The 16897-nt window shown below is 43.3% G+C and overlaps 1 long non-coding RNA gene across 1 annotated transcript; it reads left to right on the forward strand.

Moving 5' to 3' along the window:
* Window positions 1-34: 34 nt before the first annotated feature.
* Window positions 35-16390, forward strand: LOC148214655 (uncharacterized). Its single transcript, XR_015797635.1, has 3 exons — window positions 35-453; window positions 1612-1729; window positions 15704-16390. It is a non-coding gene; the product is annotated as an uncharacterized LOC148214655 (long non-coding RNA).
* The last annotated feature ends 507 nt before the right edge of the window (window positions 16391-16897 follow it).

The raw sequence follows: 16897 nt of genomic DNA on the forward strand, positions 1-16897 counted from the left end.
CTCAATTGAAAACTGGGAAGCGCGCCCGCCCAAGGCGTAAGTTCAGCTGACACCCGCGTAACCAGACTTCCGGTATCCCATCGACAGAAGAATGGGGCCCCCTCAACCCTTCAATGGAGGAAACCCTTTTCCCCACCGGAGTATGCCAAGGCTATTCAATGCCCGGAGCGGTACAGAGGTCTAGAGGGAAAAGACGGGGCATAGACTCGAGAGAGAGGGAGATAGAGCGGATCTCTTCCGTATCGCATCGTCGAATAGAAACCGTTCGTCGATGCGCAAATTTTGCCCATTCGTTTTAATCTCCCTGCTTCTGACTTCATTAAAAAGGCGGAAATCAGGCGTCAGGCTGAAGGGGGCGTGGCTAGAGAGGAGAGGGCGGGGCATCGCCAGAAAGTTGGGAGAAGGAAGTGTGCAGGTCCTGCAACTCGTACAGGATTAATATTATGAAGAAAGGTAGCAAACCTCACTAGGATTTTTATAGCCCCATAAGGTCTTTAGGGCACAACTTTTATGGAGAGGGGGTGAAACCTATGGAAGTTTGGGGCTCTTCATCAGGGCTACAGACTTCTGATTAATGAAACATGGTTTACATAACATTGATTGATTAATCAATACCATCAAGTCAGGTGTCAGCTCTTAGCAACCCCACAGATCAGCGTTTCTCAAACTTGGCAACTTTAAGACATGTGGACTTCAGCTCCCAGAATTCTCCACCCATCTTAAAGTTGCCAGGTTTGAGAAACACTTGACACAGATCTTCCCTGGGACAATCTGATCCTTCAGGTCTTCCAAGGGTGCCCCCATTGCCACTACAACTGAGTCCATCCCCCTGGCTGCTGGTCGTCCTCTCCTTTCCTTTCGTTTTTCCCAACATAAGGGACTTCTCAAGGGAGCTGGGTCTCTGCATCGATTGACTGATGATGTGCTATCAAGTTGCTGTTGACATTTAATGACTACATAGATAGATTTTCTCCATGAAGATCTGTCCCCAACCTGGTCTTTCAGATCTTCCGATGGTGCATCTGTCACCGCTATAACTGAGTCCATCCCCCTTGCTGCTGGTCGTCCTCTTCTCTTTCCTTCCACCTTTCCCAGCATTACGGCCTTCTGGGTCTTCAGATCATGTGTCTAAAGTTGGATAATTTGAGCCTGGTTGTTTGTGCCCCCTTGAGTGAGAACTCTCGAATTGTTCTTTGTTTTCTTGGCTGTCCATGGGATTCCCAGGAATCTTCTCCAACACCAACATTCAAGCATCAATACTCTTCCTATCCTGCTTCTTCAAAGTCCAACTTTCACTTCCATAGAATGCCACAGGGAAAACCACTGCCTGCATGATTCTGACCTTTGTAGATATAGACACATCCCACCTTCTGAATATCTTTTTCAAGGCCTTCATGGCTGCTCTACCAAGTGCTAGTCTGCAGCGTATTTCTTGACTGCTGGTTCTTTTACTATTGATGGTTGATCCTAACAAGCAGAAGCTCTCCACCACTTTGATATCTCCATTGTCGCTTCTAAGGCTGGTTGTTGTACATGTTGCTATTAGTTTGGTCTTCTTTATATTTAATTTTAGCCTCATTTTTAACTGTTCTCCTTGACTTTCGTTGCTAGAGCTTGCGGATCCTTTGCATTTTCAGCTATCTGAGTGGTGTCATCAGCATAGTGCAGGTTATTGATGTTTCTTCAGTTTTAAAACCACCCTCATCTTCTTCCAATCCAACCTCCTTTGGTATGTATTCAGCATATAAATAATGAGAGAGCATATAGCCAATAATATATCTAATATTTTGTATTGGATACGTTTTATATTGCATTTTTTATGTGTTGTTTTGGCTGCAGCAGCATAGAAATACGTTTAATACATAAATACTGTAAACTAACCACATGATCTATATTGGTTTATGGGATCAGTGTCTCCTGCATACACAGTAAGTCAACCTCCTTTAATGGGGCAGGTGTGTCTCCAGACGTGTTAGGCCTCCAATTTTTAGAATGTGAGGAGCAGAAGTCCAAGACATCTGGAGGGCACCAGGTTGGCTATGCCACAATGCAGTGGTGGCTTGCATTCCTTTGTATAAATGAGCATTCCTTTATGTAAGCTTAAAAAGGGCACCTTAAAATAATCAGAATAATAACCTTTTTTGGCAACATTTCTCAAGCACACAGAATGGTTCCTGTTGTAATGACTATATGATCTAAGATTTTTCGAGCCTTGAGTTGAAAACTGATGAGTGGGACTAAGACTGGGAGCCTGGGTTTGTTCCACACACTGACAACCAAATTTTAACCTTGGGTCTTGCGTGAATCCACCGTCTTGAGTTCATTTACGGTTCAGTGTGCTGTGCATTCCCAAAAAGGGGACTAAGTAAACCATATTCAGCTAATCATGGATAAGTATATTGCTTGAACACAGCCATGAGTGATCTGCAGAGGCAAAATTATTGCCCTTCAGTTTCCCACTACCCAGTCAAACACATGAGGGCTGGAAAAATTCAAGATCAAATTTCTGTTTAGTCCTGAGGATCACTATCTGATGTTGTTATCCCTGGACCTGATGCCAGATATCTCAATAAACTACGTTAATTGGGTTCAAAACAGCCATCTTGGCCAGAATTCTAGTCATGTTTGCCATGGCTGGCCACCAAATATTCAGTCTTAAAAAACATCAAGCTAAAATTCATGGTTTATTTCACCCCATTTCACAGTATAGCTTTGCTTCCCTCATCTTGATGTCCCTATTTCAACCAGACTGCTGCATATTGTGGGGAAGGGGAAGAAAAGGAGAAAAGAGATGGGAGAATGCAGTGTTTTTCAAACTGCAAGTTTAAGATGCATGGACTTCAACTCGCAGAATTCTCCAGCCAGCATACTGGATAGGCAATTCTGGGAGCTGAAGTCCACACTTCTTAAAGTCACCAAGTTTGAAAAACACCGGTGTAACGGAAGCAATGCTATTTTGCAGCCACTCTAGCCTCCTCTCTCGGTCTCTGGAGGCCAGAAGGGACAGTGAACAATAAAAATTCTTCTTCTAGATCCAGACAACAGAGGGAACCAAACTAAAATTTCCCCAACTATAAATATTTAGCACACAATATGGTTAAGGTGCTCCATCTTAGCAGTACGTTGACCCAAGGACTGGATTCAAACAACATGCAAGATGTTTAAATAGCTTAGCTTGGCATGTTGTGTGAATGCATCTTTCAACCTAGCCTACCTCACAAAGTTATTATTTATTTAGTCATCAAATATTAGGAGGATAGTGAGGGGATAGAGGTAATAATCCCAAATGTCCACACAATCCCATCTGAGTTCCAATTGGGTTGGTGGGGAAGAACTTTTAAACCTTTGAGATTTTCTCCCCTTCTCATAATAACAATACTATGTCAGTAATGATGAGTGCTTGAACTTCAGGATGAACGTTCTGCAGGTTTGTCATCTTACTTCCCTCCCAAAATGGCACTTTGGGGAAACCAAGGAGTTTCCAACAGGATCTGCAAAAAGAACTGCAAGATATTGCTCCCTAATAATACTGCAATATTAAATCATCTGGCGGTACCCAGCAATCTTCTAGAATTCATGCTGTTTCTTTCTCAGGAGATAGCTGTAGGATTGCACCATTAGCCAGAGGTTGCACTCAGAAAACATACTGTATCCTAGGATGGTTAGCTTTGGGACTTCATGTTTTGTGCAAACCCAGCCATTGTGGTTTGTTCAGTATACCATGGTTCAGGAAACCTGTCGATGCTCTGAGCATATGCAGAATTGTTTCATCCTTGTAGTTCTGGGACCAGTGCTGCAATCCAAACACACTGCCTCTCCCTGAACTTCTTTTTGAGTAATAAAGATGAATGGGATTAATTGATGGCCACGCAGAAAGCAGTAAGGCTTACAGATAGTCCTCACTTAATGACCACAATTGGGACCAAAATTTAGGTCACTAAGTGATGTGGTCCTTAAGCAAATCATCACGCGACCGGAGCTGATTTTACAACCTTTTTTGCAGCAGTCGTTAAGTGAATCACTGTGTTTGTTAAGTGAATCACATGGTTGTTAAGCGAATCATGTAGTTGTTAAGCAAATCACACAGTTCACCATTAATTTTGTTTGCTGGAAACCTGCTGGGAAGATTGCAAGTGGCGATCACGTGACTGCAGGGGCACTGTGACGGTCATAACTTCAGCCACCAGTCGCAAGTCACTTTTAGCACCATTGCAACTTTGAACCATTGCTAAAAAAACGGTCATTAAATGAGGACTACCTGTACTGAAAACCATTGGACTGATGTTTGAGCAGACCCATATAGGACTGCACTGTTAACCATTGCACTAGCTTTTTTAGAAAGGCTTCTTTAAAAAAATATTTCTAACCTAGCTTTTTCAACAGAGGACAATGATGGGAAAAGGGTTAACCATAGTGAGCTCACTGTCACTTCCAGAAAATGGGTTTTTAATGCTGTTCTCTCATGGTCTTCTGCTCTCAGCCACCTATATATTGATCCTAACAAGGGGATTGACAGTCACATCAGAAGAACCTGCAGATCAGATCAAAACTCCATCACATCCACCACGGTGCTGTTCTTCACCTTAACCAGTCAAATGCTTTCAGAAGCCAGGGGAGAAAGACAGGAGAGAATCACTGTTTCCTTCTCCTTGCTCTTTAGTCCCTATCTCTTGCAGCTAGACTGTCTCTAAATGTGGAGGCTCCATTAACTCTCATAGAGGTAGAAAGTGCATAAGGAAGCCTTTAACTCCACTACTGTCGTGCCCCAGGAACTGGGTGTTCAAAGATAGATGGAGTTTGGTAATTGGCATAACAATATGTAGTATTCGGAAAGCAGCATTATATAAGGTGCAGAAAAAGTTAGGGGGACAGAGTTCCCTGTAGCATCACGAGTCACATTTTTTTCCATCAAGAATTGCACGACCATGGATTACTTGATCTCTGCGTGATTACGCTACCAAATCTAGGAACCGGGGATAAAAAAACCACAGTGGTTTGAAGCAATCATAGAACACTCTAACCCAGGGTTCCTCGACCTTGGCCACTTGAAGATGTGTGGACTTCAACTCCCAGAATTCCCCAGCCGGCTGGGGAATTCTGGGAGTTGAAGTCCACACATCTTCAAGTGGCCAAGGTCGAGGAATCCTGCTCTGACCGATTCATCCCCCACTGATTGTCTCGTTCTGTAACTTCATGGCCAATTTCTCTCAGTCACCAACACAAGAGCTAGATTCATGCCTTGCGCTAACCCTGCTGTTGGGTACATCACAATTGTCGACTTGACTCATAACCCTAAGCCACAAACCATAATCGCAGGGTTTGCTTGTCATATTCAGCTGCAGACAAGTGAGCCACTTCAGGTTTAACACAGAGAGGAACCCCAGGAATGCTATAAAGAGAGGTTTCAAGCAGGCCTACTTTCTTGGTGTGATCTGTCACATGGGATTGTTAGGAAAACAAAACCATTCCTTTTCGTATCCTTTGTCTATCCAGTTCCAAATCTGGACTAAAAATAAACCTAAGGCGGGTTAAAAACAGAGTCCTGGAAGCTCTCTCAGTTGCATTCACACAGCACACTAAACCCAATTGCTGCATTCATACAACATGCTATGCCCAGCCCGATAAACTGAGTCATGGCTTAACATGATAGCTTGGCTTGCCTTCCCACAATGTTTTAACCTAGCCTCCCATGGGAGTCATTCACAGACAGCTGTGCCTGGACCGTAGTTGAACTGGAGCCATGCAAACCATCTGGTCCTCATTTTGCCTCTAAATTAGCATCTATTTGTATACATCGCCACATGCAAAATCAGGAGCCTTTTAAAAGCCTTTCTAGTTTCGGGCCCAGGTTGTGTTTCCTCTCTTTTGGGAGCTGTCAGCATCAAGGGAGGCTGGGAGAGAAGTAAAGACAAGGACAGCAAATTGTGAATCCCTAACCAGCCAAGCTGTGGTTGCTCATTTGTTGACCTTTCCGGTAACTGTCCCAGGAACCACCATTGCTGGCTTGGTTTCGAAACGACCAGCATCTAACGCACTTCCCGGTGGGTGGAAAGAACGGCCAGGGGTACATGAATAAAACAGAAGCATCATTTGACAGCAGCTAGATTGAGAAACTGGAAACCGAGGGCATCAATTGCACGAAAGCTTCAGGTTCATTCGATGCCAGCTTAGAAAAGAGAATTCTCTTTCCTTCACAGAGAGCAAAAGGGGCATTTTACTGCAAACCAGGATTCACTCCGACAAACCAAGAGCCGCCGCCTCTTGTAGTGCAGTGGGGAAGGGGCTGGACTAGGAGTGGGGAGACCCAGGTTCGAGTCCTTCCTGAGCCACAGAAGCTCCCTGGGGGTTTGGGCCAGCCCTTTACAGGCTGGTTGGGGGGTGAAAGGGAAGGAAGCTGGGATGGGAATCTAACCAATAAATAAATATATTGCAGGCTCCTAGGCAGTGTTTGCATAACCCATTTAACCAGGTTAAAAGGCTGCATTTGCACACAACAGCTTAAACTGAGTTTTAACGGGGATCCTGTTAATGCCCACACATACAGTATAGTCCTTTGAATTCAGCGGCTTCTCACTCGAAAGGTTCTCTTCCAACATGAACACTACCAACTCTTTTCAACCAGCTAAAATGCAGCCTTTGAGTTCTTAATTAAACATGCAGACTTGCATTGTGGAAAGAGTCCCATTTAATCTGCTAGGGTGAAGAAGCCCACCAAAGAAAAGACAAATAAAGCTTTAGCCCAGTGTTTCTCAACCTTGGCAAGTTTAAGATGGGGGGGCTTCAACTCCCAGAATTCCCCAGCCAGCCTTGCTGGCTGGGGAATTCTGGGAGTTGAAGTCCACCCATCTTAACCTTGCCAAGGTTGAGAAACGCTGGTTTAGTCTCTTTCTGATGACTTTCCTCCTTCTCGTGGCTTCCTTGTGCCAAACTACAGAAATACAGGTAGTTCCCGGGTTAAGAATACCCAGTTTAAGGACAACCCATAGTTACGAACGGAGCCTATTGTCGCAAACGTCGAGTTAAATACACAATGATTCGAATTAATACACAATGATTTGAGTTCTGCCTGGTGAGATCTGGTTCATGGGATCACGAAGAGTCGGATGCGACTTAACAACTGAACAACAACACAATACTACTTATGCAGCATTATACAATAATGCTGTTCCAGCTTACATACACATGCAGTTCGACTTAAGGACAGACCTTGGGAACGGAACTCGTTCTTAAACTGGGGGCGACCCGTATTTGCCAGTCTTACTGTCTTCACCTTTCCGTGCCTGGGCAAAGAGGATCCATCAGTTGGATTCCAGCATTCCAGCAGTTTGCATCACCTCTCCTGTCCTTAAAAAAACTCCCTTGTACTGCTCATGGCTGCATTACTGGAATAAAGCAAACTCTGGTTGCAAATTAGTGGGTTTACACCACATACCATAAATTACTATACCATATTCCAGTGCTAGGTAACCACACAGCCTGGGTTCTGTTCTGAGTCTCCACCTTGGTCAGTATCTCAGCTATTTTCTTTACAAAGTATTTTAAAAAAAACAGAACCAAGCATCAGAGCGATCATGGATTTTATGTGCTGTATTTGGAAATACAGCAGCATCAATCAATCAATGAATGTTACTTTGGCCCCATGAGCAAGGTAATGGTGAAAACAAAAGAGAAACTGAGGCAAGATGGCTAAAGCAGCCACATCTTGTAGCCACTCCCATCTCTGTGTCTGGAGAAGAGAAAGGAAGGTTAGTTTCAAATAACCCCTTCTGGGTTCAGTTCACTTATAACAAATCTTGAGTCAGATTTGTTCTCAAGACGTTTTGCCTTAGCCACAGTTTGAACCAAGCTCTGAGATCATATGTTAAGTCTAAAAATAACCTAGCTTAGTGGACAAAAGCTGAGTTTCCAGGCAAAAAAATTAAGAATCCATGTGTTTCTAAGCTGAGGACAGACCCAGTCCCAGAACAGACCTCACAATCTTTTAACGCACAACTTCATTCTTCCTCCCTCCTTCTTTTCAGCACCTGATTCTAGGAAACACCGGCGGCGGGGGTGGGGGAGAGGGAGAGAGACTTTTTATGAGCTATTATGAAACCACAGGGAACTGGAAACTCTTGCCCCAAATCTCCCTGTGCATCCAGACCCACTCCCTACCTGCTCTGATTTGAGGTGCCTCTTAAGCATCCCGGATTTAATTTGTGGGCTTACCTGAGAACATAAATTCTTCGGCTGATCTTGCTGCTGTTTTCTGCTCTCCAGAAAAAGGCTGCCAAGTTGCTCTTCCTTCTCTTTTAGGATCATGTCATCACCCAACGAGTTTCACTTTCTTCTTTGCCTCTCTTAACCTGCAGACACTCCTATGTTTAAAAAAAAAAGTCCTTCTTTCAAAGTGCCTGCTGAAGACTAATTTCTAAGCATAATTTCCAGTGCCCAATACTTATCAATCCAAAGCAGTCCCACTTATACCCAAGAAGACAGATGGGTGTAGGGAGGGCTCTAAGCTTTGCAATAGGGCAAAACCAACAGACTGAAAAAAAAAAATATGAGGGCTCAGAAACAGCTCAGTCAAGATTCAGGGTTTGTTTATTTATTTAATTTCACTTACAGGCCACCCAACTTCCATACAACTCTGGGCAGCTTCCAACTAGGAACGAATATATATATAAAGACATGCAAAAGATACAGCTGGCCAGAAGACCAAAGTAATCAAAACAAGATATGAACAAACCCATATAAAGGAAGCAAAAGAACAAAAGGGGGGGTGGGGGGTTCACAATCACTTATCCCCAAGGCCTGGGAGAATTACTAAGTCTTCTGTGGTTTCCTGAATGACATAAGAGTCATTTGTCTCTACCCGTCCTACATGCTCAAAATCCTACAAGCTAGGCTTCAGCAGTACGTGAACCGAGAACTACCGGATGTACAAGCTAGGTTTCGAAGAGGCAGACGAACGAGAGATCAAATTGCCAACATTCGCTGGATCATGGAGAGACCATGAGAGTTCCAGAAAAACATCTACTTCTGCTTCATTGACTATGCAAAAGCCTTTGATTGTGTGGATCACAACAAACTGTGGCAAATCCTTAAAGTGATGGGAGTACCAGACCACCTTACCTGTCTCCTGAGAAATCTGTATGCGGGCCAAGAAGCAACAGTTAGAACCGGTCACGGAACAACCAATTGGTTCAAAATAGGGAAAGGAGTACGACAAGGCTGTATACTGTCACCCTGCTTATTTAACCTATATGCAGAGTACATCATGAGAAATGCCAGGCTGGAAGAATCACAAGCCGGAATTAAGAGTGCAGGGAGAAACATCAACAACCTCAGATATGCAGACGATACCACCCTAATGGCAGAAAGTGAAGAAGAACTAAAGAGCCTCCTGATGTGGGTGAAAGAGGAGAGTGCGAAAGCTGGCTTGAAACTCAACATTAAAAAAACTAAGATCATGGCATCTGGACCCATCAATTCCTGGCAAATAGAAGGGGTAGAAATGGAAGCAGTAACAGACTTCTTTTATTTGGGCTCCAAGATCACCGCAGACGGAGACTGCAGCCATGAAATTAAAAGACGCTTGCTCCTTGGGAGGAAAGCTATGGCAAACCTAGACAGCATATTAAAAAGCAGAGACGTCACCCGGCCGACAAAGATCCGCATAGTCAAAGCTATGGTTTTCCCAGTAGTAATGTATGGCTGTGAGAGCTGGACCATAAAGAAGGCTGAGCGCCGAAGAATTGATGCCTTTGAACTGTGGTGCTGGAGAAGACTCTTAAGAGTCCCCTGGACTGCTAGGAGGTCCAACCAATCCATCCTAAAGGAAATCAACCCTGACTGCTCATTGGAAGGATTGATAATGAAGCTCAAGCTCAGATACTTTGGTCACCTAATGTGAAGAGAGGACTCTTTGGATAAGACCCTGATGCTGGGAAAGATTGAAGACCAAAGGAGAAGAGGACAGCAGAGGATGAGATGGTTAGATAGCAATGAGCATGAAACTGAGCCAACTCAGGGAGGCAGTGAAGGACAGGAAGGCCTGGCGCGATGTGGTTCATGGGGTCACGAAGAGTTGGACACGACTTAACAACTGAACAACAACAACAACAACACGTCCTACTTGATCTGCCAGAAGGGGCATGCTTCATGTACCACTGGCTAAGGAGTATCAGCTGGTGGGGCCCAGAAGGAGAGCCTTTTCAGCCATGACACCCAATTTTTGGAATATCACCCTGAGGTTAGGTTGGCCCCCATCCCTGTTGGCCTTTCATAAAGCCTTCAAAACTTGGTTTTGTGCCTGAGCCTGGGGCCCTGAGTGTGGAATAGAGCCCGTCTCCTGGCTATGTGAGTGATTGGCTAGATAGTGCCAAGCTGCTATGTTTTATTTTTATTTTTTTATATTGTGTCTGTGTGTGTATGTGTGTGTGTGTGTGTGTGTGTATATATATTTGTAGCCTACCTAGAGTCACGTAAAAGTGAGAAGGGAGGAAGGAAGGGAGGGAGGGAGGCAGGGAGGGAGGGAAGGTCGGTGGGTGGGTGGGTCAGCCTTCCCAGGTAGACCAGACAGGAAACATGACCAGATGAGCTAATTCTACTTTATTGTAAGCTACATTAACAGAATCTTGCAAGTCTGAAAGTACAAATCTCCCGTCTCCTTTACAGCCTGAAAAGTTAGGGAGAGTCCCTTCTGAGCCTCTTTCTCCACCCATTATGCAGTTGCAGGCTATCCCCTCTCTTATCTGACGAGGGGATAAGGTAGCGTCTCTTCACCTTGTTTCTCAAGGTCTTTATCACATACCATTACAGAAAGGAAGGAAGCAAGCCACACCAGTCTCTGGGGGGAGGGATCATTCCAGAGGGCCGGAATTGCAACAGAATAGGCACAGTTCCTAGGTCTTGCGAGATGACATTGCCTAATTGACGGGACCTGGAGCACATCCACCCTGCTAGACTGTCTCTTATAGGCAGAGGCGACTGGAGAATGTTGATTATTATGGGAGAAATTAAAAAGCAAAAGGGGGAATGATGGAATAGAGTGCTCAAAGGGAACTTGATGGCTGACCCATTGGAAGAGTGAATTGGGGTCATCCACATTCTAGGTGACATGTCAGTATAAGACACGTATGCAGCCTTTCCAAAGCATTCCATATATGCTAGTAAGGTAATCCATTCTGAGAGGCTGATAAACAGCAGTTTGCTTTGATAGAAAATTGAAGTCTCTAAGGTGAGCTCCACTGGTGACTATGTACATATGACGTGTAACAAACAAGAAAAGAATAATACATCCGTGATAAAGCAGTGAGAAACTGCACACTTTACAGCAATGAAAATGCTGTAAACTAAACATAAGAGGAGGGGGGGAAAGAGAAAATAAGATCCATGTGATATCAATCCTTCAGTCCTTAAACTTGTTATTAAATCTAGATCGTGTGAAAGCTTCCTGCTCCATCTTTTCATGTTTAGAATATAAAGTCAGTTTGAAAACGATAACAGATTTCTTGAATCCGCTCCTTCTTGTTGTTCAGTTGTTAAGTCGTATCCGACTCTTCGTGACCCCATGAACCACATCGCGCCAGGCCTTCCTGTCCTTCACTGCCTCCCTGAGTTGGCTCAGTTTCATGCTCATTGCTTCAGTGATGCCATCTAACCATCTCATCCTCTGCCGTCCCCTTCTCCTTTGGCCTTCCATCTTTCCCAGCATCAGGGTCTTCTCCAAAGAGATCTCTCTTCGCATTAGGTGACCAAAGTATCTGAGCTTGAGCTTCATTGTCAATCCTTCCAATGAGCAATCAGGGTTGATTTCCTTTAAGATGGATTGGTTTGACCTCCTAGCAGTCCAGGGGACTCTTAAGAGTCTTCTCCAGCACCACAGTTCAAAGGCATCAATTCTTTGGCGCTCAGCCTTCTTTATGGTCCAGCTCTCACAGCCATACATTACTACTAGAAAAACCATAGCTCCTTAAAATCCGCTCCTTAACAGGGTGCTTTCTGGTTTTCAGTGGAGCCTACGGTCCTAGGGCCTCGTGGTGGTCTCCCATCCAAGGTCATCCAGGAACTGCCACTTAGCAAATTCAAGGCCAAGGCAAGAACCTAGTTTATAGTTCCATCTCTAACGGAAGAACCGTTTACCCTGGTGCTATGATGTCCGCCCCGCTCACGTGGCATACAGCGTGTTCTGAAACCATGTACCCCCTGGAAGTTTTTCTCTTGCTATGTTCTGGTCCTCCCCATCTCTAAGTTGTTTCTATCATCGTTTTTTTCAGCAATTGCAAGTGTTCCTACACTGCCAGGTTCCCAAAAATTGTGACATCATTCGATACTGGTAGAGAGATTTTAAGTTGTGGAGCCAGTTTTCCAATATTTTTTGCCTTCCTCTCCTTTTAACCTCAGGCAGAAGGTGAAAGGATACGCAGGCCAGAAATTTACTATGTGATTAACTGTACGCTCGGTATTTTTAAACCAGCATTCCTGTCCTGCTCTGAGATAGGCATACAATTACCAGACTTTTTTTTTTTTTTTTAAACACAACCTGAAAGAGCATCACCAATGGGTAGTAAAAAGGGACTTACTGAACTTTATATGAGAGCAGAAACTGTTTAGGCTTTATTAAATTCACATCCCATCTTTTCATCAAAAAGAGTGCCAGGCAACTAATGATCATAAACACATGCAATCATTTAAAAACATGACAAAAAAAGAGAGGGAAATAGTCAGAAGTGCCTGCAGCAGGTCAAAAAAGTCAAGATGGCATGCATGGCACTCCTTAAAAAGGGGCGGGGCTTGGCTGTGGCCACCATTTTGACTAGTTTGACACCCCGCCCCACAGGCCCCTTTGAACACAGATTAAAAAACTCAGATTCCAACCTGTGGCAGGATCATTCCGCTGGGAATTGTTTGTTATTGTGGGAATTTGCAAGCTTGGTAAATAAATAAATAAATAAATAAATAAATAAATAAATAAATAAAACCATGCGGCCTCCAAAACAGGAGCATTGTTAGGGCTGGATCATACCAAGAAGTTCATCGTTGCCATCTGGCATACAGGATGAGAACAAGGGAGCATTCAGGGATAGCACAGAGTCAAGGAGCACTCCCCAACTATGCACAGATCCTCTGGAGGAAATTCGCCCATCTACAGCAGGCCCAGTCCCGTCCCATTCAATGAGATTCCCTACCACCATCACCTAGCAAACAGGTGAGGTGGCTTCGATTCATCTTCAGCTTCTCCGTTCCCCAAATCAGGCCCAGGCCAACACTAACCAGGAACCAGGTACATCTGGAGAAAGGGGAAGGAGAAGTTGGAGTCCTCCCCAGTAGAAACAGATAGGTAAGGTTACCCCACCTTGACTTTCTTTTGCCTAAGAGGGAAGGATGGGGGAAACACTGTCAGGCTTTCAAGGTTCTTCTAGGCTATCCTAGCCTGTATTAATAAAAGAGGGTCCTTCTGTGTCTTGGGGTGTCTTGCTTCCTGACCTAGCCTGCCTCGAAGGGCTGAGATCTAAGTTTCTTAAGTTTCTTTCTCATGCTTTCTTGTTTCCTGGACCAAGCTCACGTTTTGCTCTGCATATCTTCTCCAAGGTCAACTCTGTGTTCCTCTACATTGCTGTAGAGATGGCCCCCAGCCCCTGACCATCATGCTTAGGGACTTCATGGAGGTTTTAAAAAGATTTGACCAGCCCCCGCCAACCCTGACCTTGTTGAGATTAGCCCTAAAGACATATGTCTTCTCCCAGGCCTTGGGGTAGAGGGGATGATGGGCCCCTTGTGAGTTGTCTGGTTGGTGAGATGATGGGTGTTTTCTCTGGACGTTCTTACTGTGTTTTGTATCGTTTGTATTGTTTGAGTTCAAATGTTATATATTGTATACTGCCCAGAATTGTAATGGAGTTGGTCAGCTTATAAATGTGATGATGATGGTGGTGGTGGTGATGATGATGATGATTTTAAAATATAGCATATAGACTAGAAACCTGAGGCATGCCATGATGTGGAAGCCGTAACATGAATCAGTAATCTCCCAAGATTGTTCTCTTGAGAGAGGGGCTGAACCTCAACCACCAGGCCAGGCCTCTCACCTCCAACTCCCTATGGTGGTCCAGGAGGAATCCACAGTCAGTAGTGTCAAAAGCCACCGAGATATCTAGGAGCACCAAAGACGGACATTATCCTTATCCCATTCCCTCTGCAAAGCCGTCTCCCTGCATAGCCTGGCTTGAAGCTGAATTGAAAAAGATCCTGATGATCAGGAATACCAAGGAGTCCTGAGGTTGTTCTGTCAAGACCCTCTAAGCTCCCTAGGCCAGAAATGTGAGGTTTGATCCTGGCCTATAGTAATTTAAAAGGAAGAATTCTGAAAATGGTGTCTTCAAGAAGGGGTGCACCCCTATCTCTCTTCCAGTTTTCCATAGGAGGGAAGGAGCACATCTCAGAGAAAAAGCATTAAAGTAAATTTAGCAACCAGGTGAGGTTGCTAAGTTTACCTTAATGCTTATCCTCTGAGTTAAGCCAAGGCTCCAGTCTCTATGAAATGACAACATAGGGTCATATCTTTGAGGCCATACAGTTCTAAAGAAAAAAAAAAAAGCTACTGACAATATCTATTATGAAAATAGAAGGTGAGCAGGGAAAGGGTGCTTTCCAGTTTATTGCATCAGGTGTCAAAGTACAACTCTTTACTGATTGAGCCTAAATTGTGGGTTGCGCTTGGTGAAATTATTTCCTGGTTGGCTGTTCCCATAATATCAAGGTGGTTGAACTGGAGATGCTTAGATGATATGAAGATGTTCTTTATATCAAGGAAGTTATGAAATCCAACATACTAGAAAACAGAGGAAGACCTGAAGCCTCCATAGAATCACTATACAATATCTGGCCACAAATATAAATAAGATCTATATTATTGACCAGCTGAACAAAATACAGGTAGTCCTTGACGTACCACGATTTGTTTAACAAGTGTTTGAAGTTACGAAGCCACTGAGAAAAGTGACTTATGCCTGGTCCTCGCACTTACGACTGTCACAGCATCCCTGTGGTCAAGTGATCAAAATTTGGGCACTTGGCAACCAGCATGAATTTACAACAGTTGCAGCATCCTGGGGTCACGTGATCACCTTTTGCGACCATCCCAGCTGACTTCTGATGAGCAAAATCAGTGGGGAACTGTGTGATTCGCTTAACGACCATTGCAAAAAATGTAAAATTGGGTGTGGTCACATGATGCCTTGCTTAATGACCGCACCGCTTAACAACAAATCTTCCAGTCCGTATTGTGGTCGTACGTTGAGGACTACCTGTATCAAGGACAACCTAGAGATGATGAAAGAAATCAGGGAGGCATGCAAAAGAGATCATATAGTAATGTGGGATTTCAGTTGCTGTCACATTGACTGGGCATATTAATGCTTGCGCCATGACAAACCACATTTCTACATACTGTACATTATTGTTGGTTAGACCAGTTTTTTTTGGACCAACTTCAGAGGAGGCGATCCTAGACTTAATTCTAAACAGTGACCAAGATCTGGTGGGAAATGTAGCTGTTGTGGATAAATGCATAAGGGTGGATGATGGTTGGGCTCATGAAGATACATATACAGTACATTTGAATGCAGATGATGCCATGTTGTTGGCTGAGAACCCAAATGATTTGCAGCAGATGTTAGATAGATTGAGTAATTTTTTATTTATTTTTATTTATACATAGACTTATCCCCGCCCATCTCCCTGCAATGAGGGACTCTGGGCGGTTTACATCAAATGCAGCAAGGAGTCTGAAAATTGAAGCGTCAGAGACCAAGATAGTTGGATTTGACAGAGAAAATGAATGATCATGCGACTTACACATCATGATGAAAAGGCAGAGCAAGTAGATGAATTTGTGTAGCTTGATTAAATGTTTAGTAAAGATGGAAAAATGGATGGAGAGTTTTCAAGAGAAGCAAAGGCTTATACAGTAGAGAGGGAATGGGCAATATGTGGTCTGTGGTGAGGAATGAATGTTGGTTGAAATAAACAAAAATGGCTGAATATAAGAGTGTGCATCTTACCCAAATGGGCAAAAAATAGTGGTCATAATATACATATGCAGCAATGGGAAAATATGTGGTCTAAAGGATTAAAATTTCCTTTATGTTATAACTTGAAAGAAAATTTCTATAAAATGATGTATCGATGGTATATGACACCCCAAAGACTATCAAAGATGTATGGGACAATTTCCAACGTTTGTTGGAAATGTAACCAACAAGAGGGGTCATTTTACCATATGTGGTGGACATGTAAAATTGCAAAGAAAGTTTGGACTCAAATACAAATGTTGATGCAGAGCATACTACAAATACAGATTCCATTTAAACCAGAATTATTCCTGTTGGGGATAATGGACTTTCAAATAGGAAAACATCTTATTAGAATGATTCAATACACGATTACCGCAGCAAGACTTCTTTATGCACAATTTTGGAAAATCCAGACACTACCAACAATACAAGAATGGTTGTTAAAACTGATGGATATGGCAGAAAATGACAAACTGACTTGCTTATTAAAAGAAAACTCAAATAACTATTACCTTAAAGAATGGAAACCATTGATGGACTATTTGCAAAATGCAGGTGGGGTGAAGCTTACATGGGAATTTGAAGATTAGATTATAAGTGTAATGGGATATATTTAGACAAAGAATTATTCCTATTTAATGTATTAAAAACTAGCACTTATGATAGCCTTACTATTTCTAAGACCAGAGATAGATTGGAAGTTATCTATTTTTCATACTTTTTTTTTTTACTTTACCTCACCTTTTCTTTTCCTTTTCTTTATATTTTGTATTTCAAATTTTCCTTTTCATTTCTAACTTTTAAATACGTATCTTTAAAATCTCAATAGAATATTATAA

This window comes from Python bivittatus, unplaced genomic scaffold, assembly GCF_059951505.1.
Source record: "Python bivittatus isolate LINGU-HERP-01145 unplaced genomic scaffold, Pbiv_v1 ctg000580_np1212, whole genome shotgun sequence".
Classification (NCBI taxonomy): Eukaryota; Metazoa; Chordata; class Lepidosauria; order Squamata; family Pythonidae; genus Python; species Python bivittatus.